Consider the following 24,249-nt stretch of genomic DNA (forward strand, 5'->3'; position numbering starts at 1 on the left):
AACTTTGGATACCCTTCATAGAGGTATAAAAAAGGTTGCGTCCATGCCCTGTAAAATGACTATTAATGTGAGGTCTATATGAATAATATATGAAACCATCAAAAAGCGACTATGATGAGGCATTTGAACAACTCACTGCTGATTTTCAAAAACAAAGGTCTTCAAAACATTAGTCTGCTCACCGATGGGATGTATGCGGGACAAAATAACAATTGGTCACTTCATTGAAAATATTTTTGAGTTCCAAAATGCAACTAATGCCCAAATTAAAAATCATTGTTTTTTAATGAAAAATCCCAAAGAAGCTTGAGAAATGGTATGACTCACAAGGATTTTCTGAAAAAAATTCAGGATACTATTAGTACCAGACAGTTACATAAAATAGTGAAGATAAAAAAAAGACAGCACCAACTGACTATCTTTTCTGCTTCAACACCAACGCCCATGACAAACAACCCACCATTACCACCAGGGAAGCTGGAAGGGGCACACACAGCAGCTCAAGAGAAACCAGATGAGTTTCACTGAGCCAGCAGAGACTACACTCTACTACATACCCAGGTCCTCGCCACATGACCAACTCGACGCATTTGTATTACAAGAAAAGACTGCTCTGAGGCAAACAGTAGTTTTAATGATAGCTGTCATTCTAGCAGTATAGGTTTAAGTGATTCTGTTTAATGGTGAATTATTGTTAAATGGTAGGCATAAGGCATGTAGTTTAATTAATAACTCAAATAACAATTCTGAAGATTTTTTTAATGTTCACAAAGCAAAAAGTCATTGTAAGATAAAAGGAAACCGAACTACATACAAAATCAAACTTCATATGTAACTGTCTTCCATCAGAACATACAGCACCTGGCCACCAGAATTGATCCTCTGACAATAACTATCCAAGAGCTTGAACCTGACATCATAATTCTGACTGAACATAAATTAAATAGTGATGAAGTTGAAAAACTTAAAATACCAGGTTTTGTATTAGCAAAAGGGTATGTCAGAAAAAATTATGAGGGAGGTGGGTATTAATATTGGTATCGGAGCATTTAATAAATTACAAAACAATCGTTGAATGTTAATTTGGATCTACTGAATGAAGACAAAATATTTGAATCTTGTGTTATTCAGATTAAAATCAATTCAGTAAAATTCTTAGTTGGAGGGATTTATAGGAGTCCATCTGAAAATACTGCAAGTTTTTTACAAAAACTAGACATGTTTTTAGAGATTTTATCCAAAATTTGTGATAACATTGTTATTGGTGGTGATATTAATGTTGATGTTTTGAGGGAGGATAAAAAAAAAAAGATTTTGTCAATACATTGAATATGCATGGTTTTTATTATACAGTTAAAATTCCAACCAGGGTAACAGACAACAGTGAAACTGCAATAGATAATTTTCTCACCAACATGAAAGCTACTTTATTTTGATGTAGAATGTATAATAACATCACTCTCTGATCATGATGCTCAAATGTTCAAAATAAAGAAAAATAAAAATGTTAAATTAAAAATAAGTAGAATTGGAAGAATTTTTAGTGAAAGAAATATAGAAAACTTTAAGAAAGACATATCTAAGGAAGACTGGACTAAACTTTATATGGCACCAGTAGATGATAAGTTTACATATTTTTACAACATCCTAAAATATTATTTTGATATAAAATTTTCCCTTAAAACGCTTCTTTATTAAACACAATAAAAAACCAATGGATAGATTATGAAATAACTTGCAAACAAAAGAACTTATAAATAAACATAATTTATATAGGAAGAGTAAAAATAACAAAAAAATAAAACTTTCTTTGAAGGAACAAAAAAATAAATATAAAAAATTGATTCAAAAAAAGAAAAGAGATTACATTAATAATAAAGTGGTGAATACAACAAATATCAATAAAACTATATGGCAAGTGGTAAATAATGAAATTAGAAACAGAAAGGAAATGTCATTTAAAAATATAGAGCTTAACGATGGTGGTAAAATAATCTGTGACCCTGTTTGTGTAGCTGATTTATTAAACATAAGTTTTGTCGAAATGGTAAAGAAGCATGTTGCTCCAAATTTAAACAAAAAGTCAATTTCTATTAATCGAAATTCAAATTATAAAAGTAAATTTAAATGCAACACTATTGACTGTAATCAACTAATTAAAATAATTGATTCTATTAAGCCAAATGGTCGGCAGGGTATGATGACATACCTATAAAGATTATTAAAGAGGCAAAACATGCACTTTTAAATCCTCTTTTACATGTGGGAATGTTTCTATAATAACAGAAAACTTCCCCAACTCAATTAAAAATATCAAAAGTTGTTCCTGTGTTAAAAAAAAGGAGACAGCAAAAATCCCTCTAAATTATAGACCATTGCAATACAACCTGCTTTATCAAAAATATTTGAAAAGACTATGATGATTCAATTAGTAGACTATTTTGAGAAAGGTAATTTGCTGGATTTGGAGCAGCATGGCTATAGAAAAAATAGATCAACGGTAACAGCATTAATTGATTATATTGAGAATGTGCTAGAAAATTTGGATGAAGGGAATCATACTGTTGGAGCCTTTCTGGATCTGACAAAGGCATTTGATAGTGTCTGCCATAAAACCTTGCTAGAAAAATTAGAATCATATGGTATTGAGGATAAAGAATTAAGCTGGCATCAGTCATATCTGGAAGGGCGACAGCAGTATGTTAGTATTAAATATCTAGGTAATAATGAAATGAGAAATATTAATTCAAGAATAGAAAAAATACAATATTCTGTACCACAAGGTTCAGTATTGGGCCCATTTTTGTTCTTATGCTACTTGGGAGGTATACCCACAGATTTTAACAAATTTATCAAATAAAAATCATTTATGTTTGTTTGCAGATGATATAAGTATGTCGGTTTTCTGGAAAAGATTTACAAAGTGTAATAAATACAACAGAATATTCAATGTCACAACTAAAATGTTACTTGAATGATAGAAATTTATTACTAATTCTGATAAAACAATTTTAATGAAATTTAAATGTAAACAATCAAATGAGATAAATACAATTGGAAATAAATTTGTAAAAGATACAAAATTCTTGGGTCTGGCTCTAAGTAATACATTAAGGTTGGACAAAACAAGTAGAAAAAATTTGTCATAAAATGAGTTCTGGAATATTTGCAATCAGGCGGTTATCCTTCTTCCTAGAAATAAATGCACTGAAATCTGTTTACTATGCCTTGATACATCCACACATTTCATATGGCATTGAAATTTTATGGTGGAACCAGTGCAAATAACTTAAACAAAATATTACATTTACAAAAAGTGGCAATAAGACATATTCTACACCTTAAAAATAATGATAGTTGTAAAGACCACTTTATTAACCTAAGAATAATGACAGTATATAGTTTATATATTTATAAAACTATATTACATGTCAAGACAAATGCAGAGTCTATACCAAGGCAACAAGATTATCATAATTATAATACAAGAAATAGAGAAAATTTTGTAGTAAAGAAACATAATAAAGAAAAATATAAACAGTGTCCGACATACATAGGAATAAAATTTGTAAATAACCTTCCAGGCTGTATTAAGAATGAAAATTCTTTTAATAATTTTAAGAAAAATGTTTGAAACAATTTTTGTACAGATCATTCATTCTACTCTCTTGAAGAGTTTTTTACACTGTGACTTGAAAGTAATTTTGTTTGTATTTGCCTACCATTACAAAACATATTAACACCATGGACATAAATATTTAAAATATTATATGTATTATTATACTGTATTAAATATAAAGTATGAATACTCTAACCTGAGTCTTATGTTTTATATTGTAGTAAAGGTAATTGAACGCAATTCATGTACATTATGTATAAAAAAAAAAAAAAGGTGTGTTTTTTAAGTAAAGTCGATTTGAACATAAGTACACAATGAAAGGTTGTTTCAAATAAGTAAATATTATCAGAAAGTACATACTTCACTCTGTTTTTCAACAGTTTGGTCAAACACGTATTATACCTCTCAAACAATTTAAATACCCTCTTCATAAAAACTTTTGCTGCCTGCAAAAATAACCGAGGTTCACTACCGTTTCCAAGATGTTATCATCATTGTAACAGTTGCCACTGAGGTGTTGTTTGAGGTGGAGGAACAGATGGTAATCGCTCTGTGCAAGATCAGGACTGTAGGGTGGGTGGTCAAAAATTTCCCAGCCAAAACTGTCCAATAACGGGTCTGACAAGCAGTTTGAGGTCTTGCATTGCCATGGAGAAGGACATTCCCTTTGTCAGCATGACATGTCTTTGGTTTTGAATCGCTCTGCTTAGCTTTCTCATAGTTTGGCAGTATGCTTCTGCATTGATAATGGTTCCTCGTTGCATGAAGTCGACCAATGAAACATGCCTATTCCTATCCCCCCATGTGCTGGGACAGGTCTGTTTGGCCTTTACCTTTACAGGCAAGTATGTGCGTCTTGATTCCATGCTCTGTTGCTTCAATTTGGGCGTGATTGCGAATTTCATCACACACTCAAAATTTTTGTTTTTGTGGTCCTCTGTTAGGACTTTCAGGACCCAACGTGAGCACAGTTTCCTAAATTTTACATGTTCAGAAACAATGTTGTAAAGCACTGATCTTGACATCTCAGGTAATTTACTTAAGAGACATGTTATTGTGAAGCGCTTGTTCTCACGAATCCTCACTTCAACCGAAGCGACCAAATAGTCTTTAACCAAAGAAGGGCGACCACAGCAGTCCATGGATGTATTCAAGGCCATCTTTGAGTTGTCATACCCACTTACGCACTTTGCTTTCACTCATAACAGTATCACCTTACACTTCGCAAATCAGTCGATGAATGTTTGCAGCTTGCTGACGAAAACCAGCAAAATACCACTGAGTGAAAATAGGAAAACGCAAATAAGTTTAAATCACCACTAACACAGAGATATTAGGCACTGATGGGTAGATGGAGGATGGGGCTATTTCTTGGAATTAGCATGACTCATCCATCTGGCGATACCACTACTGGCTGGCTGGTGCGGCTTCTGTTTACTTGTATTTCACTCGTTACCTCAATATTTTTCATTCATCTGACATCACCTCTTATATATTATGTTTGAAACTTCATTGTATGTTATAGAAAACAGTTGCTTTTTAATTTCAAAATTAAATTAATTCATATTATAGAAAAAACTTGTGCTTTTAATAATATTCTAAACAATTGCCAGTTTTATTATTTATATCACCGGGATGTGAAAATAATGTTATATAAAACATAGCCAGGTACGAAAGGTACTATTAAATCCTTAAACATTTATGAGCCTCTGCGAAAATAAAACTACACAGGGACTAGGAGATGATGTGACTCAAAGCAGCAATACAGTTGCTCCAACATAACAGATTTTAAAATCTTAAGACATTACAGGAAGTAGACTAAGTGGACTATAGACAGATACATCATCATAAGGGTCTCTCTTTTATAAATAGGCACTGTTCTAGAAGTTTGAAGAAAGTCAGGGAAGACATCCATAATAAACAAGAATTCATTAAATGCTATGTAAAAAATCTGTTGACATCATAAACATCCTTACTATTGATAGGTTAAACGCAACAGTGTCATTTACAGACTTACTTCAAAAGAGGGTTGATTAGAAGAAAGTAAAAAAATCTGAGGCAGAAGGTCCTCTATTTGAGAGGCATCATAATTATCAAAATCTTCAGCAGCAGTGAAATCCGAAACATCTTAGGTGTGGGTCTGCTAATGTTTATATAAGTTCAATCATTGATACTTGGCAATTTCTTTTAGTTTCTCAAACTCCTAAATCCTACAATGGTGGCCATCATTTAGATACTTGATTCATCAGTGAACTTGAATTTTTTAACAAAGTCTAGAAAAAATGTAACTAGGAGTTAATGAACTATTATTTGATATTTTACGTTTTTATGATTTAGGTTATATTTAAAGGTTTTTTGCACAAATTTGGAACCCACATTTTATTAGAGGCACAGTCGTGTTTGAATTGAAACACAATGTATGAAAGTACAAATTGTATTTATTTTGTGAGCAAACATAACAAGCTTATTAATTAACATCTTCATATAAAAAAATATATCACATTTAATTTATATCTTAAACTAAATATAACAAATAGTGAACAATAAACATAGTAAATATTCATACCACTGCCTCGAATAGATCAATTACAATTTTACAGATTTATCTTGAGTATCAATATTACAGTGTTATTTTAATTACTTTATTTGTAAAAGCTTTTTCTTAAAAAAATATAAAGTTTGAAGTTAAGCGTTTGTCTTCTTAGGAACACTTTAAAAAAATATAAAAAAGACTGTAACATGATTTTATATACATACACTAAATCACTTCATTCAACTGAATCTACTTGTTTATTATGATATTAACTACACATTACAGGGTTATCTTTATATTAGAATAATGAATGGTGAACTAAAACCCTTTATTATTTCCAGACACGTGTTTCGAGTGATTTAAAGTTTAATGTTCACACTGATGATGGATTAAATACCGAAACACATGTCTAGAAATAAAATAATTTTCAAAAAGGGTTTTAGTTCACCATTTACTATTCTACTTGTTTATATTTATTTTGCTTGGTCGGACATTCCTAATATTTTATGAGCAATACTTTATCGGTTACTTAAATTATTTTATTTTTATCTTAACACCAAAAATAACTAAATAAAAACATTAGGTGTTAAATCTTTGTATAAGGAATCAATTTCATTTTTTAAAAGCAATGATACTATTCATTTTTCAAGTAGTTTAATAAAATACAACAGAAAATTATATGATTGTAAACATTTCCATTAAGAGAGTTTATCAGTGTTTCTGTTTACACTATTTTAATCAATCTGTTGTGCAATTTTGTACATCTTTATACGAGAAATGTTTTTCCTTACATTAACTTTGGCAATATCAGTGAAGAATCTATATAGTATTACATAGGTTACAAGTGATCCCTTAATCAACATATCTCCATTGTAGAATACAGTCTTCCCGATCAAATAAACTATAACCCACTGAAGACCTCTCTGCTACCACTACGATCAGTCAACTATAGTACGTAAGGTATAAATGCATGACGTTCTTTGGGATACTCTTTGAAATGAGACAAATACCACCAGTGAGTCAGGAGGGCAGTTTCCATCTGTAAACAGAAAAATACTGATGAAATTACTTGAAAATAATAAAGACAAACTTACTTTTAATTAGCGCTCTATAAGTTAAAACTAATATCTGTCTTAACAATGTTTCTTACCACTTTTATTACATTTTAAATAATTTTAAATGATTTTTTTAATTCTATCACATTGAAATTAAATACAATTTCTAAATTAAACTTCCCATAAGATTACAACAAAAAATATGGACTTACAAGTATTTTACAATGTTCTAATGATTATAAAATCAAATTGCCACAAGCTGGTTCTTAACCCTTTAACTGCTGAGCAATTCAGCCAGCCTATTGCTGTCAGCGATACTTTCGTGTCGACATTTTTTTGACATACAACTGATTATTATTTATTTTTGACATTTTTACCTCAGTTGTTTAGCACTAGTTATGAACTCAAAGACTATTGATAAACTATCTCCAGGACAAACTTACTTCTGGCTGGTTTATATCTTACAATTGAACCTACGCCAGATACAGCAAAACTGATATATCACTTAAATATGGGCAATTTTAAGGATGTCGAGGAGCAGCACATCACTAACCACAGATGTCAAGATATTGGGGTGCTAGGATAGATTGATAGGTCTAGTCTACTGCGGAGGTTGACTGTTGGAGTTGGTAAGACTTCCTTGTGTTAAAGGCAGTTGCTATAATGGGATCCCACTCCTGCCTGCTTTGCCTGGAGAGGCTGTTATACAGCTGGTCTCCCCTTTTTTCCAAGGAGACATGACTGAGATTAATGTCCAAAATCCTTCCACATAGATCTCAACAGAGGGCCTTATCCCCAAACTTACCATTCAGAATAAGAATATCCTATCACTCTGAATCAGTGCAAAGGTTCTTTTAGGCCTAAGTCCAATCTTTTGTACAATACAATACAATCTACAAAATGTACAATATTAATTTTAAATTGTACAAAAGATTCACTAGTGTCATAATTCAATAACTTGGTTTGTGTGTTATTATTTATGTTACAATTTACTGATAGTATTTATTTATAAAACAAATTTTTTAAAAAAGCATCACAGATTTCCCAACACTAGCCCGTGCTGAAGGAACCACAGCCTTTCGATCATGCCATGCCAAAGGCTCACAGTTATGAAACGTGTTTACGTATCTCAATCCGTTAAAGAGTTAATATTTTTTTAACAACAACACACTCTATGGTGAGGGGGCTTGATTCAATGCCAATGTTCAGTTTAGCTCTACTTTACCTTTCGCTTAGTGCAGTATTTACAATCTGAAGTCCGCATCTGTCAGTTAGACTGAAACAGTAGAGTATCTCGGCAATACTACTTAATAATGGCCATGATTTGAGAGAGAATTGTGCACCTGATAAGAGAATGAGAACACGTCTTCATCTAGATTACAGTAGATTTCTGCTAGGTAATCCAGACATAGTATCCATTTTGTGGTCTAGATGCTGAAACGATGCAACACGAAAGCAACTAAGAACTCTTATCACGTTGCCGAGAGTACATTTTGAATAATGAAATCATAGCAGAGTACTGTTTCGGTCTTGCTGGATTTCTTCAGATGGTCGTGAACTACAAATTCAAGGAGCCAACTGTGAGATCGTGTCAGATCTCAGATGCTGCACTGAGTGGAAGGTAAAGTACAGCTTAACTCAACAATAGCACGCTTACAATGCTGGAAAGCGCATTAGAATTAATTTCCCTAACAATAAGTACACAACTCGTACTTTATTACTACACTCCAAGCTTACAGTTTCTGTTAAATCTATACCTGACAACTGACCTGGTTGGACAGGACCCAGAAGAAGACGAAGGGCCAAGTGTAGTTGCCCAGCAGCACTAGGCCCAGCCCTAGATACATGAGGGCCTCACTGAGCAGGTGTGGGCAGGAAACCAGTTCGAACCAGTCCCCACTAGGTATGTTGTGTCTCATGCTGACCACATCTCCTGTACATTATCATTCCGCTCTAACTAAACTTCAGCATGTGTAACAATTTATCATGCTGCATATAAACTTTGCTGATTTAACATTTGTAAAAAAACTGCCTAAAAAGACTTACTGTAATATTTTTAATATCTTAATCAAGATTTGACACTCAAAATTCAATCATAGTTAATTCAAATATATATTTCTGTTATTATTTGAGCAACATGTTAAGAAACTTTTTCCAACCTATTAACAATAAAGATAAATTGTTGGAACTTAGATAAATTTTTGACAGTACCCAATTTGAATACATACCAGCAGAACAACGCTAGCAAAAATTTCAATACAAGTCAGTCCCCTATGGCCAAAAATATAACTAATAAAAACTATACTAAACAGAGCAAAAAGAACTGTATCTCAGTTTGTATTGTACATTGTATTTTATGTGTGGATGTAGGTAGGAGATTTTCATGTAGGTAGTGTTTGGCGTAATTTGAAATTTAATTATTGTATTGTTTTACTTTTAATCCTATCCTGCACGCAAGACTTGAATTGCCTTGGACGACTCAGCACGGCTGTCGAATGCACGACTCAGATTGACTTGCACTACTTTACCATCTTCTTCCATCAACTGATGCGTTCTAGCGGCAATATTCTAGAGTATTACAATTGTTTCGCTACAAGGAGACTCGCTTTTTTCCTATAATAATGTAATAACGTTTTTGTTACAAAATTTGGCTAGTTGAGTGGAAAATATGACTGGGTCAATTTGTGTGCTTAACGACAGACAGTGAAATTGATTCGACATGGTGACGATTCTAGTGATATTGATATTGTTGGCAACACATGTTCTCAGTGAACACAGAAATGGTAGTGGCGGTGAGTCTGGTGTAGATTACCTTGAGACTGTTTCTGCCCGACCAACAGCTGAGGCTCAGCACCCGTTTACATGTGCTTATCCGTCTGCCCCCTCCCTGGTATTTTATAATTTATTTGCTTAAATATTTACATTATTAGGGTTGGATAATAAATAATTAAATAATACCAAAAACTACAGGAGCCGTGAACACATGTTCCTAGCCGGTGTAGTGAATTAATAGGGTTCAATTGCACCATGAGCGCCTGGAATTATTATGACTCGGTGAGGTCATAATCTTTAAAATTAGATTTATTTCAGATTCCATAGTGTGGCATGTTCTTCGGTCACATGGATACTTGCCTCCCCCCCCTCCACAAAAAAGTCCTAGTTACACCACTACATCTATTCAAATAATATTTTCTTGTTCTATTTAAACTTTATTAAATTGAAGGAGGAGCTAGTTATAAAATACTCTTTATTCTTTTGAAAGGCACAAACACTATATACATGACACAAGATGTATATTACTTTATGAACAATATTTTGCAGGTATCTACCATTGATAAAAAAAAAACTGCAGTGCAATGAACTGTAAGGCTTATTTACTATTTTGTGTTATCAATTATTTAGGAAAAAGAGAAGTACTTGATAAGTAATGTAATTCGGGTAGCAAATAGAACAAATCTAAATTTTACTCCAGATTGTGCTAGTGATAAATTTACCACATCATTGTAAATACTATTTAAACACTGTTCTAAAACCAACTTTAACAAACAAAGCTGTAAATGTTTTCACATAAGGTAGGTAATTTCCAAATTAGTCGGCTTCTTTAACGTTGTGATATGGCAATAACAAGACTTCTATAACGTATTACCTTATAAACGACTATTTTGGAATGTTGCATGAACTTAATACGAATTTCCCCCTTATATCAGAAGTAGATAGGAAGTAGTTATTTTCTCCTAGGCCGTAATAGGCTCCTCGTCTGGAGAACAAGGCAAACTCTACTATGGTACCGGAAATATATGACAAGGGTTGAAGTAAACGATAGTAGATAACCCGAGTAGGTTACCACCTAACCTTTAATCTAAGTAGGTTTTACAATAAGTAGGTTTCTAAGACCTGTGTATTTGTATTTTCTAGATAAGGGTAACAAGACACACTTAGCTGTGACGTTGAAAATTTAATTAATTTGAACCAAAAATGCACACACATGGACAATAATACGAGTCAGTGAACTCTAATAATCTTAACCATTAATACTTAAATAGTATCTACCAGATGTCTACTTGCGTTTGTGATATTACATCATAAATACTTTTACTAAATAGTATAAGGACATTGATTTTGAAAGTTTTTTATGGAGCTGCTGGTAAAAGATAGTAACAATCCATGTATTGAAAACAGAAACTAATACTTACCTTTTTTATTTTTTCTGAGGTTGGCTAAAATGACAGCAGCTCGGAACTGGTGGACAAACGCCCACAGGAACAGAGCCGAGCCCAGCGCATCTGTCCAGCGAATGTCACTCAGGCTGACGACAGCTTTGTGTTCTGAAAACACACATGTACGCCTACCTCCTCATTACTTGTATATTTTTAGTATTGAGGTTAGAAACATTGTCGTGCTTTCGCAGATTCTTCCATCTTAACCCTACAAAATTAATAGTTGAATTTACTAGCAGGTTGCTCACATTTGCATTTTTCATGCTACATTTTTCAAATCAAGATTTCGGACATTTAAATATGGGAGTTGTACGTTACAAAACATCACGTTATATTTTTAACATATAACAATGTCAAATATCTGAAATCTGGTTTGTCTTTCAAATCATCCATTGTCAGTAACAAATTTTATACAAAAAGGATTTGTCAAAAATTATAAAACTTCATAATTTACACACTGATTTAATTTGTACAGAAAGAATTTTTAACATTATTGCCTCCTAAAATATTTTTTATAAACTTTTAGTTTATTGGCAATCATTTCTTTGTACAAAATACGAAAAATTTAGCAGACAAACAAATGGTCCAAATTAAGTACGGTTTTGTTTCAAATTTATAATTTTGTAATGAGGAGTCAATTGGCATTACTCAACAATGTTAATAATTTGAGATGGGAGGAAAAAGTTTTGGATTACAATAAACTAGCCTAATTTAAATTGTTTTGAGACTAGCACCATATGTGAACAGTTTCAAAATGAATGCACTATACACCTGTACAACACACAACTAATGTTATCTGTACAATAGAGTGTGTAACTTACCGATAGAGAGAGGAGTGAGACCAGGTGCCTCCACGAGTACGGCCGCCACAGCACCGAAGTAATGTATGTAGCCGACGATATAGTGTGCGAAGTTTATGTTCGAGTCAGAAAATACACTCACAAAAAATGTCTCATAGAAACGTCTCCAGCTTTGAAGCGTCAGTAATATCAAGGCAATAAATGCTGATATTGCACTCACTAAAACACGCAAATATGTTAACATAAGAATGATAAAAAATGTCATTTTTACGCTAGTTTCTTTCTAAAAATTACATAAACCAACATTTTGTCTAACATTTTAAAACATCTAATAATAATGAAGACAACATTTTGTCTTCAGTTAGTCATGTTCAGATGAAAAGAATGAAGAATTAGCAAAACTAACAACTAGCATGTACATAATTTTTAACTAGTGGAACCTGCAAAATATTGGCACATGTCTTGGGTTCGTTATAAATCACTGGCATACAGTATTATGTACAAAACGAATCAGCCGAGGTTGGACGGTAATTCAAATTTTAGTTAGCTTGTTGCTTGGAGCACCAGCATAGATTTTTAGATTTGACAAAAAAGTAAATTTAACTAACTATATGCTTAATTGAAAAGAAATAAACAATTGATTTGTTATTTGATCGGTTTCTTTCAAGCAACACTTCAGCATACTAAAAGATATCCTCTACCAATTAGTATCTTCAGGTCTTAAATTAAATATCACTTCACAATACAGAGAAATAAAATTTATCTTACAATTTTAATTTTTTAATGATCTTGAACCTGTTAACATTCGACTATTCCTTAGTAATTGCACCTATCGGCGTTGAATTATGAGGTACTTTGGTATTATCCAAAGGCCATTATTTTTAGAAGTGTTTTTCTTATTGGGGACCTAAAAAGTTTACACTTTTAGAAAAAACATAATTTGACTTACTGTGAAAATTATATGTCATTATAACAATCGGTTCTTGTTTTCTGCCTCCCAAGAGGAAGCGATGTCGGCGAGAAGGAGACCACTCTGTCTCTATCCACTATTTGTTACTAGGCTATATAAATGAGTTTAGATTAGATTATCATAAATATGTTACTATTAGTACCAAAGTTAAAGGTCATCTTTAAGAGCTGAGTTGTGATCTAAGTTTGAATTTAGGTACTATCTCGAGGGGTTTTTTTCACTGATGATCAAGGGCATTTCCGGTAGGCACTATCCCACCATCAGATCATGTCTCAGTTTGTCCAACTTTTCTAACATCAGATCATGTTGTAAATTTTCATATTTATAATACATATGTATGTATTTACCTACTTATATGGTCTAATAAATAACAGTATATGGGGACAAAGTGGTCTCCTCGCCAACACAGTTTCCTTTTGGTAGGCAGAAAACAAGAACCGATCATCATAATATTTTCACAGTAAGTCAAATAAGATCTGTTCTTTCTAATAATGTAGTTTTTTTCAGTTGCTGGTAAGAAGATTTCCAAAAGTAGAGCCCTTCGATTAATACCATAGTATCAATTTTGTACTAATTCCTTTTTGACAATATAAAGAGTTTAAATTAGATTGTAAATGTTTATGCACAAGACTAGTGCATTAAGTTCAAAAATCAATGTCTCATGGAATAGTCTATTGTTATAGTGCATATTAAACTGTGTTCCAAATGGAGATTTTGAATTTTCTCACTGTTGAAGGGAAACTAGTACCATACCTAGTTCAGTAATTTTTTTAACACAGCAAATTTTATGTAAATGTAGTGAAAATATTTTAATAGTTTGTGCAAAATATTTTTACAATTAAACATTAAATAATGTTTCTACACAAAATATAATAAAATGAAAAGTCTTTATTTTTAGGCAGATAAGAACACAGAATGTAAATAGGCTAATACATTTGAAAGAGACCTTAATTTATGATTTACAAAATCTATATAATAACATGAAATGTTTCAACTTAAAAGCTGAAATTTGATTCTAAAATATGAGCCATAGTATTTAAGCTTCATCAAACATAATATCTTTTACAAAATGTTGTTTAAATTATTAAAACTGATAAATACGAGGTGTGATCAAAAAGTTCCAGGAATGAATTTTTAATCATTTATTCATACAACATACAGGTTCTTCTTCGAATTTGTCTCCTTCAAAGTACTCCCCTTGGGAAGCTACACACTTTTCCCACTGGTGTTTCCACTGATCAAAGGCTCCAGAAAACTCTTCTTTTGTAAAGGTGTTTAGCAGCTCCGTCGTTTTTTCTTTAATTTCGTCAACTGTTTGAAATCTTCGTCCTTTCAGCTTCGGGTCTCTTGAGCTTCGGGAAGAGAAAAAAGTCTGCTGGAGCCAGGTCAGGTGAGTAGGGGGGCTTTGTTCAAGATAAACAAAACGATTAATTGTTTGACCTTGTGGAAGGAATTCATAGTAGACGACACCTTTACAGTCAAAGAAAACCATAAGCATGACCTTCACATTTGATTTGACTTGACGTGTTTTCTTGGGTCTTGGAGAGCCTTTTGATGTCCATTGTGATGATTGGGTTTTTGTTTCCACATCGTAACCAAAAACCCATGTCTCGTCTCCCGTAATGACTTGATCCAAGAAGCTTTCGTCGCCATTTGCCTTTTGAAGAAGTTCCTCAGAAACATGAATTCGGTGTTCTTTTTGGTCTTCAGTCAACAGGCACAAACTTTGCTGCAACACGACGCATTTGAAGTTTTTCAGTTAAAATTTCCAAACATGACCCAAATGAAATGTTACACTCTTCTGCCATTTCACGGATTGTTAGTCGACGGTCTGATCGTACGAGAGTGTTCACTTTAGCAACATTGTCATCATTGATTGATGTTGAAGGGCATCCGGAACGAGCATCGTCGTCTGTGGATGGTCGGCTATCTTTAAACCTCTTGAACCACTGATGGCAGCATGATCGGCTTAGACATTCTTCACCAAAAGCCTCTTGTAACATGAAAAAGGTTTCAGAAAACGTTTTGTTCAGTTTCACACAAACACGTTGCTCTTCTTTCACATTCATTTTCATTAAACAAAAAAATAGCCAAACTCTATAAAACTAATCTCAAACAAACTGTGCTAATGTTACTTTCAGAGATGTTATGATTGATCTGCAAACACAGCTGTGTTACTGTTGAGTCAGGGAATACAATGCTGCCAACCGCATCGCTGTGAGACATTGCATTCCCATAGTATATAAAAAGTCCTGGAACTTTTTGATCACACCTCGTATTAAATGGTTTGCCTTACCAGCCACCTCAAAAGATGCAATTTGATGAGATTTATCCACAACACAGTTTCTTTAAAACCGTAGAAAAACTAAATCACTGTGGTAAACAAGAAGGTACATTGATTTTTTTAATGTATTTTATTTCTTTTTTCATAAACCAAAAATATACTACTTTCCTAATTCAACTAAATGTAAACTCATCAATAGGCTAACTCTGTTCTTAGAATTTCGTTCAATTGTTATGGTTTATGGCCAAGTTATATAAGATTGTTATAACCACAATAGCATTTGGAGCACGAAACATAAATCTGAAAATAGCATATGAATTACAATTTTTCAACTCACCTCCAGCTCTTCGGTGTGAAGTTCCTAAGAAATCCAAACACACATTTACATAATGAGGCATGTCTCCTCCGAATATGTACACGTAGGTCATCAACATAAGAGCATATGTAGACCATATTGACGAAAAAATGTAGAAATGTTTGAACCATCTGAAATAAAACATTTTTAAACGTTTGTTATGTTTTTGATGTATTTTAGAGAGAAGTATTATAAATTGTAAAAATCGTCTACCAATGTAAATTCTTTCTACGTCTTTTGAAATCTAAAATTAATTTTGATAGGTAGGTCTTGTTATTTTTTATAAGGAAAAGCCTTGTTTATCAAATGCTCTTGAGATTTAAAACCAATCAACCAAGAGTGGAGCAAATCATGAGTAATTTATTAATCCTTCAATAAAGTACGCATTATACAATTAATAAAAAAAATCATGAATAATAATACAAAGATAAACTACACATACAGGATACACGTTTCAAAATCTTGTCACACTTAAAAATGAACTCAAGCAAATAAAAACGATTTTCCTTTACCCAGGTAGGTAACCAGATAATCTCTAGGTAAGTAGGATAAGGCAGAGTCTGAATCTAGGTAATACAAGTTCGATATTTTATCATGGCACAACAAGTACAAAAACAGGGTCATGGCAATACAACTTTTCTCAGGATAAAATTATGTATATTCCTCTTCATATAGACTAACTGCGTCTCAGAATATACAACTTTAAATTATCTGGAAATAAAACTGTCAGTAAAAAAACATATTACAAGTACTGTATAATTTGACAAAAAATTTAGACTATGTGGAAGGTTGCAAGTGGACAAATTCCCATATGTACTTTTATAAACATAGGCTAAATAACAATTTTTGTACCTAAAAAAAACCTGTCTAATAAAAGAATAACATGCAGGATGTGACTATAATTTATCATACATGGTTTTTATTCATACATTTAAATGTTTGGAATCATGAAATATTGCCATATCGGGAACAGAGGGCAGCAAATATGTAGGGGAGAGGGGGCACATGTGGACAGGGGGCACAAGTGGACAATTTGAATTTCCCGCCATGCAACTAACCAGTTTAGTTCAAACTTTGTTCACAGAACAGTGTTGGTCTACTGTTTCCTCCAGATAAATTTAGTGCTGTTTGGCTACATGGTTTAAGAGGTAAGAATATTTTTATGTTTTTTTATGTAAAAAGTAAAAATTGAGCCCAAATTTTAACTTTAAAAGTTATTTTATTCGGGCTCTTCCTTATAACATAAGGTATTTTTATAAACTTAGTAATATTTAAGCAACATTTTATTGTGTAGAAGATGTCATAAATCCTAACCTAAAAAAAAATATCGATGAGAATGCATTCAAACCACCTACAATCTACTGGTGGGGTACATGTGGACACTTTCAAGGGGGCACATGTGGACAAGGGGGTAGTTTTGGACAAGTGTTATATTAGTTACTTATTTAACATCTCATAAATGTATAGCTAATAAACTAGCATGTACACTTGTTGTGAATCATTTTTAGTCATTTTCATGATCTAGAACATTTTGTTTTGCTCCCATAACCAAAATTAAGTAAATTATAGCTTAACCAAGCCTTGACAACACCACATCAATCAAGGAGGTTTGCAATATTTATTGCCCAATACAGATTTCAAAAGGCTTTTTAAGATTAACTAGTTTTATCTTTATCTAAATACAACAGTTATATACATTGATTTATTTATTTTTTAGGGTGAAGATGGTGAGAACCTACATAAGAAAAACCGAGAGAGCTGCAATTTCAGAGGATGCAGTCAGATGTGCTATTGAGGATATACGGAATGGCAACCAAACAATCCGTGGAGCTGCTGCAACATATGGACTTTCTAAATCTATGCTTCACAAAAGACTTCAAAAGCTGCCAAACGCTGAAAATGAGGACGATCCTGTGCAATCTTACTTTTCCCCGGTCTAGCAAGTATAACACCAGACAGATTTTTACAGATGTACAAGAAAATATGATAGTAGACTATCTAATTCAATGCAGTAAAATGATGTACGGCCTAACCTATAGACAGGTACGTGAATTTGCCTATTCATATGCTAAAAAACTTGGGCTTGAGATTCCTTGTAAGTGGGAAGATGAAAAACTAGCAAATATTGAATGGCTAAAATGTTTTATGCGCCGTCATCAGTCTACACTGAGTCTGAGAAAGCCAGAAAACACCAGCTTTGCTAGAAATATAAACTTTAATAAACAAAATGTTGATTCATTCTTCAATAATTTGGAAACAGTTATGGAAAAATATCACTTTACTAGTGACAGAATCATAAACATAGATGAATCTGGCATAACTACTGTATTACAAGCTCCAAAGATTGTTGCTCCGACTGGTGTAAAACAGGTAGGCCAGAATGTTTCTGCAGAGCGAGGAGAGCTTGTAACATTTTGTGGGATTATAAAAGCTTCTGGTAACACAATACCTCCTGCTTATGTGTTTCCCCCCCCGTGTTCATTATAAGGACATTTTCCTTAATGGAGCACCAACTGGCAGTGTCGGTTTTTGCGACTCGTTCTGGCTGGATGTCTCAAGAAGTTTTCTTTGAGGTGGTCAAACATGTTAAATTACACACCGCATGTTCAAAAGACAATCAAATCCTCATTTTATTAGACAATCATGAGTCGCACATTAACTTGGATGTGATTATGTTCTGCCGTGAAAATGGAATTGTTTATTCTAACTTTTCCACCTCACACTAGCCACCGCTTGCAACCTCTCGACATTGCTGTGTTTGGACCTTTCAAAAGTTATTGCAAAACCTCTTTTAACAAATGGTTATCTGAAAATCCTGGAATGACTATATCAATAAAACAAGTTGCTTATCTAACGTCAATGGCGTATGATGAAGCTTTTTCTAGGAAAAATATTGTTTCTGGCTTTGCAAAATCCGGAATTTTTCCATTTCAGCGCTCAGTATTTAGTGATACCGACTTTATCAGCTCTTTGCCAACAGACCAGGCTAAAGAAAATGGAGATAATGAAGGTTCTTGTAGGCCTAATCTAGAAGAACCTAAGGCAAGTACTAGTGAAAACACCAGTACAAATCAGATGGATGCAGAAAATTACCAAATAAATTCTCAATTTGAAAATGAAAAATGCACTCCAACAGTTGTGCGAAAATATCCAAAAAAGGTAAAAGTTGTAACCCCAGAACAAGTTCGCCCATTCCCCAAAGCACCGTTAAGAAATAACACTCAAAAGCCAAGGGGCAGAAAGAAAGGAAAGACATGTATCTTGACAGATACCCCTGAAAAAAATAGAATAGAGGCAGCAGTAAAATCAAAGAAAATTAAAGAAGAATTAAAAAAAGAATCTTTTTTGGCCTACAAGAAAAAACTTTTTAATGGAGATGAACAAGGTTTGTCTAAGTCTAAAGGAAAATCTAAACAGAAAAAAAGAAAACGCAGAATACATGTGGATAGCTCTAGTACTTCTGAAAACGAAGAAGATGATATTGAATGCTACAGTGATAAAGTCTTGAGCCCATTAGTTTTTAAGTGAAGATAGTGATATAGAGGAAAGTAAAGGTGAGAAAGTAGAGTCTGATGGATCCAACATAAATGTTTTAGATTTTGTTTTAGTTCGGCTAGCCAGTAAAAAAAGTGAAAAATTTTATGTAGCACAAATCAATGACAAGATTTGTCTTACTGAATTTAATGTAAGTTTTTTTAAGAAAAAAGAGGGATCAGGGACATCATCAATTAAATTTGTCAAACCTGATCTTCCAGATGTAAGTGCCATTGACATTGAAGACATAATTGTAAAACTACCCCTACCGACTGTTTCAGGAGGTACTGAAAGAGCTGTCAGTATGTTTATCTTTAATTTTTCCTTTACAAACTATAACATGGGTTGAATTTAATGTTTACTTGATGTGTATGTAGGCTATTAATATTGTTTTTCTATCATTCTTGTTTTAATTTAGTAATAGTCTAGAATAAGTTTAGCTTGCAGGAAAAAATAAAACACGAATCTTGACTTTACGAATTGATGTCATACTTTTACTCTTCACATATTTTTTTAAATATGTAAGAAAATAGGTTTGGTTTTGTTTTGTAAGCATAGGTAGGTTATGTTTTTATAAGCTATAACACAGGTTAAATAGCCTATTTGTTTTTCTTGTCATTTTAAGTAAAGTATACATTGTTAGTTAGTATTGAACTTATTTTTTTACTAGTTTTATTACTTTCTTCACTTAAAGGTTGAAATAACTACTCCTTGTAACTGTACAAAGAGTCATATGTTTTGAGTTTAATTAATAAAAATCATATTTAAGATATATGAAAGATGTTTTTATCTGTCCACAACTACCCCCCAAAAATGTTGGGTTATGTCCACAACTGCCCCCTGGAGGGGCACTTGTGGACACTCCGTTAACTATTTTAAAGGTAAGAATTAACAAGTTCAAAAGATGTTTTAAAGAGTAAAATGTCATATATTTACATACCTCAACACCTATATTAGTATATAAATAAAACCTTTGACAATTTTTTCTCATAACAAAAATTTAAAAAAATAAAATGTAAAATTTGTCCACATGTGCCCCCCTCTCCCCTAATTATTTTGAAAACAAAGTGAGTAAAAAACTAACAGATATCAAGAATTTTGTGAAGAAATATATTAGAAGAGATAAGAGGAGTTCCCACGTTGATGATATTGTTAATCATAATAATACTACATAATTTAGAACCGAATTACTTTGTAACTTCTGTAGGTATTTCAAATTACTGGCTAGTATAGTATATCTATGCTTTTATACCTAGAAAAGTAATAATTAAATGATTTATTTCAAACTATCTAATGTGTATCTATTAAAAGTAACAAACAAATCCGTGTAACACTTACTTCTAAGTATACATGGACTGTCAAAAGTATTATGAAGGGATAAACTTGACGCTTGTTACCCAAATAACACATAAATACCACAGAAATGATTTTACTTTTTTGGAATTATTTTTTAAACAATGCTGTTATTTAATACAAAACCTACAACAGTTTTAATGGTAAATAAATATAATAGGAATGTTTTTGTATTGTTTGTAAGAAATTTGTATCAATAATCTGTTTACCAATTCGATTATCGTGGTGGCCACTTATTGTACTGCAGCCCGAACTTATCGAACCAGCCACCAAATATGTTTAATCAAGACAAAGAATGTGTATTGTCTAGACATGTGGTGGATTACTAATTTTCCTTCAATTTACGGCTTTAAAATATCTCCTATCACAAGTTGTATTCCTACAAATTACATAGGCCTAATGTTTATCCACTTTTATGGTCAACCACAAGAGATTCTATTGTAAGCAGGTTATTTTAAATATAACCATCTATGTTTAAAATAAAAGATAATGATCTTACCTTTTGGGTACCTCCAAGATAATAAATCTCAAAGATGACGGTTCACACCTTTGTAAGCGAATTTTCCATACCTGAAATGTTTTGAGCAATAAAAGTAGGTAAACATTTCTCAAAATTATTAATAAACCCTCCAATGACAACAATAAACAGAGTCATAAGAGTAAAGCCTATCTTTAATAAGTTTAGTTCCATACTTGAGCTAACTTTATGTTATATATAAGCTAAAGTTACCAACATACACATTGGTATAAAAGTGAACACTATCTGTCAAATGACTAGCTTTCTCAATTGCCGTGCATCAGGAGAAAGCACTTCACTTTCACTTTCCATTACCTACTTCTCACCTTCATTTTGATATAAAACATAGAATCCTAGGTTATGTGACTGATTCTGATTTATAACATAAAACTAGTAAGTGTAATGCATTCAAGTTATACATTTAAAATTAATAAATCAATCAAGTATTAATATAATTGCATAAATATAACTAAGTAATCAAACCAAATTGATTAATTAATATAAGTGAAATGCATAAAAAGGTTAACAGTTTTGAAATCACGTAGCTTTACGCCATGATGTACACAAAAACAAAACCGCCATTATCAGCTGAGATGACAGCTGTTTTTTTAGTAAATTAGTACAGATATAGAGAAAAGTAACAAAAAGCTGTTGAATATAAAACTGATCAGAGACAAAATACGGATTGTTTCATTAAATATATATATATAAACTCCATTTGCTGAGAAAGCTTTCTGTGTCTCATAAATCGATAACTTAGATCTTCTACAAAAAGATGGGCCAAAGTCGGATTATTGTAAATGAGAAATCCCGATTCTCGTTTTTTTTAATTTAAGCGTAGAAAGCAAAAGAATGAGATACCGTAGTTACTAGACACTTCTTAAAGTGGCTGGATACTTTTTATCAAATATTAAGAATTTTAAATTTCGTGTACAAGTATATACTATCAATTTTTATCACTTTAATACAATGCTCAATTCTGTAACTTAAAATGTTATATGACTAAAATTATTCCTAGTCTGGCCCGAATCTGTTAATGGTTATGGTAATTAATTATCAAGTAAATGTAAACAAAATTTACAGTTAGTGATACGTTAGTAGCGAAATGTAATGTGAAATCCTAGCAGTGTTAATTTCTAGCTGGTTTTACGCCTGAACAGTAGAACATATACTGAGTACAGCTACAACTGATACTTTCACTCAAACCGAGGCCATGTGATGGATGTCCAGGAGTGGCACATCCCTAACCGCAAAATGTGATAAAAAGGGTAAAAAATATGTATTTTTTCACTACAGAATATGACTATTTCCTGTGATGGATTGGGTGGGGCTCCTTTGATGTTAAAGGATTTTAAACCCCAAACATGAGAGGCTACAGCTATCCGTTTTGATTTGGAAGTGGCTGGCACTGAGCTATGCTCTCCCTCTTCCAAGATGACGCTCGTTGTCATTCGTCCTCATGAATCTCGACAGGAGTCGGCTCATATTCCCAACCTTACAAATCCTAAATATCCTGTCACTCCGGAAGTAGCATATTCTTGTCTTGGCACAAGTTGTGAAAGTTAAACTTAGTAATTGAATACTAGACTTAAGAAATAGCTTTTAAAGGTAACTTAGTTAATGACTCCTCACATCCAATAGAGGATGGTCTACAAGGAGTTCGACAAAAAAATTTACGTAAGTAAGTATAGCTCGAGATGTAAATCATTATAACGGGTTTTTTAGCAGAGATGAATGATAAACGGGAAAAACCGTCTATCAGTTATTATAGTAGAAAGTACTTATTTTAGATTGGGCTTTGGACTTTACTTGATGTACATCTTACATTACGCTTTGGAACGATGTACATCTTGAGCTATACTTATGTTAAATTTTTTGTCGAACTCCTTGTAGACCATCATCTATTGAATGTAAAGAATCACTAACTACCTAAAAAAACAATGTCTAAGGTCCAGCATTTACTTACTAAGTTTAACTTTCACAACTTGAGCCAAGCCAAGTATATTAATTCATCTAGAACAGGAATTACATTGTAAATGTTTTTTACCAGTGTAATTTTTTAATGAGTGAACCTTTTGAAGTCGGATTTGCGGCATTGTACTCTACTAAGACCTTTAATTTGATGTACTACTCGATCTATGTTCTCATTTAAGATTTCCTTTTGAGTCCTTGCGGGCAAACCCACAGACATGACAGAAAATGTTAGTTACTTTAAAAAGTAGATTTATAGGTCCACTAATGATGTACCAAGTTTTATTGCTTTACATATTATATTCTTTCGGGAATTATCAAGCTCATGCGAGACTTTATTTACACCCTGTATACTAAATACACATACAATATTTTTTCCGTTTTTTATGATAAAGCATAAAACAAAATCATTAAAAATAATTAAAAAAACTGAAAAGCGGTTGGATGCGTATTAATGATATATTTAAAATAAGGCATCTTCTATAATCCTAATACCAAACAATAAAGGAGTGAAAAGCGTTAGAGGTTTTATGTTGTTCTTATAGAACTAAATAATCAACAACTCGTAACCTTGATCTTGAAGTTCGATATCAACCATTGCACTTTCAATTTTTCGTTGAGGATACAGTAATGAAGTACTGCAAATTCGAGGTCTCGCAGGTTACAAAACTGTTTTTTAAATTTTAATGTATAAAATATGTAATTGTAATTAATTATTAGATTACAAAATGTAGAGTATATATAAATTGTTGGTTAGCAATTGAGTTTTTGAATGGGTTTTGATTAACCATATTTATATAATAAAAATAGGCTTATTCAATCGTTGCAAATGATTTTTGTATTGCCACAAAACACTTTTTTAACTTAGCAATAGTCATTTTACAATACTCAAATGAATTTCTGATATATGTATCACATATTCAACTTGCTAGATATATATTTTATGTTAGCAAACCAAAATACGTAAAATTGTTTGATTTGAGTTATATTTACATATTTATTACAATTAAAGCAAGGTTAATAGTAAACATTTAACAATTT

The 24,249-nt window shown here is 32.4% G+C and overlaps 1 pseudogene; it reads right to left on the reverse strand.

The window, feature by feature from the left end:
• Positions 1-6,037: 6,037 nt before the first annotated feature.
• Positions 6,038-21,465, reverse strand: LOC124363146 (annotated as a pseudogene).
• Between the last annotated feature and the right edge of the window lie 2,784 nt (positions 21,466-24,249).

This window comes from Homalodisca vitripennis, chromosome 5 (genome assembly GCF_021130785.1).
Source record: "Homalodisca vitripennis isolate AUS2020 chromosome 5, UT_GWSS_2.1, whole genome shotgun sequence".
In the NCBI taxonomy this organism is placed as follows: Eukaryota; Metazoa; Arthropoda; class Insecta; order Hemiptera; family Cicadellidae; genus Homalodisca; species Homalodisca vitripennis.